Genomic DNA, 8,783 nt, shown 5'->3' on the forward strand with positions numbered 1-8,783 from the left:
TTGGTTTTATCTTTCCATAAGGCGAACCATTGATTAATACTTCATAAAAAACTGATGTTACGCACTCCATTATCCATTTAACCCATCGTGGAGCAAATCCCATCTGTGTCATAACTGCTTCTAAGAAATTCCATTCAACACGGTCGTAGGCTTTACTGATGTCTGTTTTGATAGTTATAAGTCACGTCTGGATTTATGAGAATGTAGAAGTTCATGTGCCACCAGTATATTATCTTATATACTACATCCAGGAACAAATGCTGCCTGTGATTCTGAGATAACCATGTTAAGGCATCGTTTTAGTCGCATAACCATTACCTTTGAAATGATCTTATAACTGACTGTACAAAGGCTTATCGGACGATAATCAGACAGTAGTTTTGAGTCAATGATCTTCGGGATTAGACAGAGTTGAGTCTGGTTGATTTGATGATCCATTTCGTCAGTCTCAAAAAATGACGTACCATTGAGCAAACATCATCACCGATCAAATCCCAAAATTGCTGATAAAAAGCTGCGGTGAAACCATCAGACCCGGGAGCTCTATCCGCCCCTATTGAAAAAACTGCATCTTTAATCTCTTGATCTGTAACTGGTAGTTGGAGCTCTCTATTCATTTCGGTTGTTACTCGGGGCTCAATGTCAGAGATTATATCATCCATATTGGTGTGTTGAGTGGTAGTGAAAAGCTTTGTGAAGTAGGATTCTGCTACTTTCCCTATAGCATCGTCTCTGAAGTGTTCTAGACCTTGCTCATCTAGAATGGATTTAAGACGGCTGCGAGCTTTCCGCATCTTTGTGGTGGCATAGAAGAATTTTGTGTTACGATCTCCCAGGTTCATCCACTGATTTCTACTCTTTAACTTCTAATATTGTTCTTCTTCGCTGTACGCCTTAGTTAGCTCATACCTTAGGTTTGTGACTTCTGATAAAGGTGTCGTATTGCTTCTCTCCGCTGCGTCCAGTTTAAGCTTTAAGATCTGGATTTTCTCTGCTGAATTTGTCTTTGATCTTCTTTTCCACTTGTCTAACTCTTTTCTGCAAAACTGAAGTTTGTCGTGAATTCCTCTATAAGTATCAGGTTGACCTGTTAACCATCCTTTTTTAACAGCTCTGACAAATTCCTCTGAATCAACATGTCGCTTATCATATCTGAACTGGCCTCTTTTTACACAAAATTCTTCTTCAACAGCAATAATTACAGGCGCATGGTCAGAGCCTGCAATGGTGAGGAACTCTGTTTCAGAAGCAGGGTATGATGCTTTCCAATCGGAATTGATGAAAACTCTGTCCAAACATGACTGGATTGTTTCCTTTTGTCTCTTACCAACCCAACTAAAAGGGTTCCCCTTAAACTTCAAGTCTTGCATATTACAACAGTCGATCATTGTTGTAAAGGTCCTTAGACTGCTAAGACTTCTCTGCCTTCCTCCTTGTTTTTCTTCTGGTTGTAGGATCTCATTGAAATCACCACACATCATCCAAGGACCATTTCTATTTGTTGATATTCTCTGAAGCTTTTCCCATAGATGGTGTCTTTCACTAGGGATCGGGTGACCATAGATGCAAGAAAAGTAGAAATTAAAAGATTTGTATTCAACATAAAGATCTACAAGTCTTACATCTTGGGAAATAACTTGAACAGAAACATGATTCTTCCAGAAAACAGCTAAACCACCACTTAAACCTCTAGGAGAGACAATACACATATCACTGAACCCCAAACTTACACCCTTATCTCTGATATAATTATCTTGTTGCTTTGTTTCAACTAGGAACAACATGTCCAAGAGATACACACGCTGTATCTCTTCTAGGCGTCGAACTGTAAGGCGTTTTCCCATGCCTTGACAGTTCCAAAATCCAACTCTCATGGAACCGGTGGTGGAATAGGCCCCACCGCGGCTCCATCTTGTTCAGCACCAATGTTTGTCGTTCCCGATCTGCTTGCTTCACTCGGTCTTGTCTTTCTTTTCCTGGAGAATTCTGCATCCTCTGTATCCGGCTCCTTTTTCCTCTTGCGTAACTCACTTGCCATGTTTTGAATTGTACCAACTGCATCATCTGCATCATTAAAAAAGGATGGAAAAGGGTTGAGTAATGCTGTCTCACCATTTTCTCCGTCTCCCTGAGATCCAGAGGAGATATTGTCAAGTGCATTGTGGTCTGGATCAATGTCAGAGAGCTCTTGTTCATCGGGTGGGATATTATCTGGGTTAACCGCTGGATTTGCTGGCTCTTCGACTTCATTATCCTCTATGGGGTTGCCATCGTTATCAACTTCTTGGATATGGACTCCTGGGTTATCGTGATGCTCTGGCATGTCGTCAGCATCATCTTCATCACCATCAGACTCGTTGAGACCACCATTTTGAATCAGACATCTTCCGGAATCATGAGTCAGTAATCCACAAACTTCGCAAAATCCTCTCAATCTTTCATAGAAGAAAACCAAGGTCGTATTAACACCAGGAGAGAATTGGTAGTTTCGTTGGAAGCGGAGAGGGATATCCACATTCCAGTTAATTTGAACACGGACAAATTGGACCCGGTTTGCTGATGTCTCGTTGAAGTCGGTGCTTAAAGTAACTCCCAGGAAATTCGCAATGCTCTCAATGACGCCATGATTCAGATATTGGAGAGGTATACCCCTAATTTGGATCCAGAAAGGAATGAAATTGAGAGACAGTGGGTCCAAATTTGGAGACCAGCGTTGGAGGACGAGCATACGATCTGCAAATGACCACGAGCCCCTTCGTATGAATGTCTCGAGTGATTCCTCTGAAGGGAAGATGAATTGGAAGCGCCTTTGTTCCACTATTCGACCTCGGACATAGCCAACGAGGCCCCATGAACGCGGTAGGGCAGAAATGATTTGCCGAAGATTCTGTTTTCTTGACATCAAAGGGCGACCCATGAGACAAGACTGATTTTCGTTCACCGCTTGTTGCACGATTGCTTGTGGTAGGGCGATTGGAGCATCATCGATTCCGAGATCGATGTTCTAGAGGGCACGGCGAATGTTATCACCCATTGGAAATCGATCGATATTGAAGAGTGTAGTATAGTACTTGGGAAGATTCAGAGAAAGATTTTGTCTGACAAATACCCAAATCGAACTCTTAAATAGATAGCACTCCATCTCTGTTCAACTGCTACATCGTGCAAAGTCTCCACGCTTTTGCCGGAAGAAACCGCTCGATCGTGGGATAGAAGAAACTTACCCACTCCGGCGCAAGTAACCGTTTGAATATTCGTCGGAAGATGACAAGAAAATAACCGCTTAATCGCCTTAAGAATCGCCTCACAGCAATTCATGTGCATATTTATGACGGTTCCAATTCTTATTTCTCAATCTCATCATAAAAATACGTATTAAATTGTTTTTTTTTAAAGGTCAAAAGGCCTAAATTGTATTATCTTCATATATAACCAAAAGACCCAATCCAAAATGGTTTGTGAATTAAAACGTAACCCTTTACATCTTTATCATATTCATAAATATGAAGAGTATTAATTTCAAATTAAAATAATAGTGACACTTAAAGTGTAAAATTTAAATATTATGAATAATCTATTATTCCAAATTTATAAAATACAATTAATATAAACTACCAAATCCGCAATTCAACAAACAACTAATTCCACGATTCAACTAAAACAATGGAAAAGACTCTCAAACTTCATTATAAATCAATATCATAAAACAATAATACTCTGTAAAAAATGCAAAATAAAAAACAAAATACTTGCAAAAATTATTATAAATTTTACTTTTGTATACATATAAATTTTACTTAATTAGTACCAACAAAATGAAAAATAATTACGATTCGTCCCGCGGTGGGTGCAATTGATGAAGTTTTTCTGGATGCGACTGCGGATGTAAATTTTTCAATCAAAAAATATATTTTGTATGATTTATGCGGGTTAAAAATCTTGAAATCTGATCCATTACAGGACGGGTCTATAGCATGACGAATTTGAACTATTAAACCAACACTAAAATTATTTACTTATTTCATATATTATATATTTACAAACAGAGTTTAGAATTAATTAAGTTATAAATGATATCCATATTTATTATATGAACTACCAAAATATACCAACACGTCAAAAAAACATTTGACCTGCGGTGTACCGCGGGTTCGAATCTAGTATGAGTATATGAAGGAAGTTAATCATGGCAGAAAAAAACAACACGAATGAGGGACAGAAAGATACTCACGGTCGTATATATGATCATGTTATAGTCGTGAGGTAAATATGGTAATGTAAATGTTGGTAGATAAATACTCTTCTTCGTAGTTAATTTTAGTGAATGGCCACAACAACAAGTCAGCAACAAATTTTAAACTCAAAAGAAAAAGAAAAAGAAAAAAAAATCCAAACAAACATCTAATGTAATAGATGAGTTTCAAACTACAAACATTTTAACTGCCGCCTCATCAAGAAGAAGAATTGGGTATTAATGCCCATGGAGGGCATATGACTTTAACCGTGGTAAACAACCATTCTATGTCTAGGTCCCAGTTGAAACGCTTGAAACAATAAAATGAACAAAAGGCTTGGTCAAGGTTGATATGTTTAACAATAAAGGAACCTGGGCACCGGCCATGACAGTTTTTGCAAAATCGTCGTGAAGATGTATTGTTAGACAGCAATTCAAATTCGGAGCTGACTTTTCCTCCTGGTTGGGCGTACCTGATATCCCCAACTACGCAGAAAACATGAAAAGTAACTCCGCAATCTTTACAAGTATAGAACCAATTCTTTGGATTTGTTTCTCTTTCACAGATATCACACCAATATTTTTCGCTTTTCTTTTTATCACCATAACAAAGAGGTAGTGGATGATCATCATACCTGGGAAGCATTACCGTTAATGGTAGAGTGGCACAACGGAAATCCAAAAAGTAATCGCATTTCTTACAGCCTATGACGACTCTATCTTCAACAATGCCGCAACTCTGGCAAGTCTTCACGGCACCGAGTTGTAGTTCGAGGTAGAGTAAATGATGATCATGACTTCCGTGAATAAAGGGAAAAGGAATTGAGCTGCATAGTAAGTCAAAGTTAGAGTAGATAAATCCATTGCAAATTGTCGTCCCAAATTTCCTTTGCGTTGAACACAAATGCACATTTGGCGTGAATATTAAACTTGCATTCGTCGCATGAGTAGCCAAAGTCATTCGATCGATCGCAAACATAACATTCAAAACGAACAGCATAGTTAATCATGGATCCACGATGCGCGTGTCCTTCTAACATATAACTCATGGTGGTGGCAGTTATAGAGAAGGTGAAGAGAATGCTAATTTTTGTTTCTGTAATAGGACTTGGGTTCGTGTTTTAATGGGGTCCTAATATAATTTATTCAAAAAAAAATAATGCTGCTATAATATACTTTAACTTGAAGGATGCGTGGATTATAAAATTAAATATGTTAAATAAAATTTTGGTAATTTAGTCAGAAATGCCATTTTTTTAATTAAAGTTATGATAAATGTTATTTTCATTTTTTTTCTTTTCAATAATGCTATTTGTTGTTTTTGTACCTTAGGATCAAAAGACTATAATACCCTTTCAATTAAAGAAAGAAAGAAAATTAAATAAGTCATTAAAAATTGTTTTTTTTAATCTATACTAATAAAAAGTACGAGCTATAAGCTTCTAAGTCTGTTCACATAGGATTTAAAACATCCAATCGGAATTCGTTATGTCACTAATTAACATTTTCTAAATTTTCAGAATTTTCTATATTAAAATATTTTTTAAACGACCAATCAGGATTTGACATGTCATTCATTAACATTTTCTAAATTTCCAGAATTTTTAGAAAAGGGAAAATTTTAAGCTTATGGAAATAAAAGAATTATGTACAATATCCCACATCGGCTAGAAATTTTTTAGTGGTTCATAACCAGTATAAATAAGATTAATATACTTCCAACAACGAATGAGCAGGAAAGCTTGATTTATCAGTCGTCCAAGTTTAAAAGTTTTATTTGGTTTGATCCGGTTTTTTATTTGATCAAATTAAAACTCTAAAAAGTTTCAATAAAAAATATTCTAATATTTAAAAATTTTAAAAGTTTAAATATTATAAATATTGAAACTTTAAAAGTTCTTAGCTTTCAAAAAGTTTTTAAATATCATAATTTTTAAATTTTAATAGTTTAAAATATTATAAATATTGAAACTTTTTAAAAGGTTCAAATATTATATTTCGAACCTTTTAAAAGTTTAAAATATTATAAATATTGATGCAAAACATAAATTATCTTATTTATCTACATTTGTGCTTTTTATTTCTTATGAGCTGTAAAACATATTTTTGTGTATGATTTTAGAGATGAGTTGATATTCTTTCATTAATTTTTTATTTTTAGGTCTAAGGAAGAAGGATTGATATCGCAAGACCTTAATGTGATGTTTGAGTCAAATTTTGAGGTTTAAAGAAGAAAGATGGATGACAAACACACATGTTTTATTAGCTATACATAGGCATGACCAGGGTTACGGTTCTCACGATTAAGGTTTATTAACCATCGGTTATGGTTAGAAATTTTTGTAACCTTAACCAGAACCGTTAAACGGTTACGGTTCAAGCGGTTATTGTTATATACGGTTACGGTTATTTGATAATATGATACGATTGATATTATTTGATGATATAATATAATTGATATTATTTATTTATAATTAATATGTTCTTATAGTGTACTTATATTTCTATATATCATATGATTCATATTAAATATATAATTATTAGTATATTTTATTATGTTTTTAAAATATTATAAACCTAGTAAGGATTTTGGTTTGAGAAGTTTCTAAACGCGTGGATCTAAAACCAAATAAGTATATTGATAAAATTGTCAATAATTGGGTGCATGTGTTGACTATGCTGGTAATTATGAATTTCACAAATTTTATGAGAAAAGAAATGATTTTGTTATTGGAGTTTGATGGGTTAACAAGTTGTGTGGTAGTCTAAAAAAAGGTTTTTCAGTGGAAGAATGTGAAGAAGTTGACGAGGAAGAAGAAGAAAAAGCGTATAACAAAGAACCAAACGGTAAAAGTTATGATGACAATTAACACAAAATTTGACAATGAAAATGACAAGAAAGAATATGAATAATAAGAAAATATTGAATAAAAACACGAAAATATAGGTGGTAGCGATCAATGAAATATGAAAACGAGTTAAATTCATGATTATAAAATTGTTTTGTTTTTCTGGTGGTCAAAGAAAATGGTTTGGGATATATGAGGTTATCAGATTTGATTTTATAACACAACTAATTTTTATATTTAAAAAATTGTGTATCTGAAATTTTTTTTTTCCTTAGTACTAATTTTAATTTTTTTTATGAGATAATATTTTATTAACGTAATCAATCATATATAAATTTTATCAAAATATATCAAATAAATCTACACGTAGCATGGGTTCAAAACCTAGTATATGTAAAAAAGTTGTCCATCAAATAACCAAGTCGCCTTTTATATAAAAAAAACAAAATTGTCCATCAAAAAGTTAATAGACAATATGGGTTGGAAAGACAAAAGTAAACCTATTGTAGTCCACCAACATAGACATACCTTTAAATTTTTGTTGTAATCGAAAGGTTGATGATTTATCGTTTTATTGTTTGGTCAATTTACTGTTTTAGTTAGCATTGAGTGAGAGAATTTTGACTAATCGACTTTAAAAAAGCTTCAAAAGTGAGCCATATTAGACATTGGAGATTGGTCATATGCACTTCTTCGTTCAGCATATGACCAATCTCCAATGTCTAACATTATCTCCATAACTAAGGTAAAAAAACAATTCACATGCCAAATAGATAATGTTACAAAATTATTTTGATGACACTTAATAAATGTTGATCAAGTGATTAACAAAAGAATAGTGACCATATATTGTCATAATAATACTAAATAAGTAAGTATTAGCTGTAGATCACATGATCATACTTGCAATGAATTTTGCTCAGGTCATCGTAGCAAAAATTATGCAAGAAAAGTATCTTGCAAATTAGTCACTCATCACAAATTTGTTACGATATTTGCTATGCGTTTCATCGCAATGATTTATGACAATTCAAGTTGCAAATGTATGTTTTAATTATACAACAAAATTACTATAAAAATGTTGTTGCATTAATACAACAAATATAGCAAAAGATAAGATCGTTGCTGTGCCACTCCGGTTTTAGGGTCATGCGGAGAGATTTAAAAAGAATTGATTTGGCCACTTATGTCACCAGAGTGCACTTATCTTTTCGGTCGAGGGTCTTGAGAGAACTCTAGAGTTAAGCGTGCTTGAGCTGAAGTAGTCTCATGATGGGTGACCTTCCGGGAAGTGATTGTCAGAACTGTGCGAGTGAGGACAAAACACAGGAAAAGATCATGTGGTGATTTGTAGGGACGGTAACAATTCTTTAAAAACCTCCCGGACGTAGCAAACCGACCATCAGACATGGATGTGCTCATGGGCCTAATGAGCGGACGTGAGGACCATTAAAGAAAGTGGGCCCATGGACTGGGATTGGACATGGGGCTCACTGAGAGGTGGTTGTCGGGGCGTTATAAGTAGTATCAGAGCAGAACCCAGACGAGTGTGGAGTCGAGTGGGCTCACACCGTCGAGGGTGACGGTCTTGGTGCGCAATGAGGACACTGCGATTTGTTAGTGGGGGTGAATTATGACACCCCGGTTTCAGGGACATGCGGAGGGGTTTAAAAAGAATCGATTTGGCCACCTATGTCAAC

At 35.0% G+C, this 8,783-nt stretch overlaps 1 pseudogene; it reads right to left on the reverse strand.

Annotated features, from left to right (window-relative positions):
* Positions 1,871 to 8,783, reverse strand: part of LOC104783617 — a 17,288-nt pseudogene continuing 10,375 nt past the window's right edge.

The sequence above is a fragment of the Camelina sativa genome, chromosome 4 (genome assembly GCF_000633955.1).
Source record: "Camelina sativa cultivar DH55 chromosome 4, Cs, whole genome shotgun sequence".
Taxonomy (NCBI): Eukaryota; Viridiplantae; Streptophyta; class Magnoliopsida; order Brassicales; family Brassicaceae; genus Camelina; species Camelina sativa.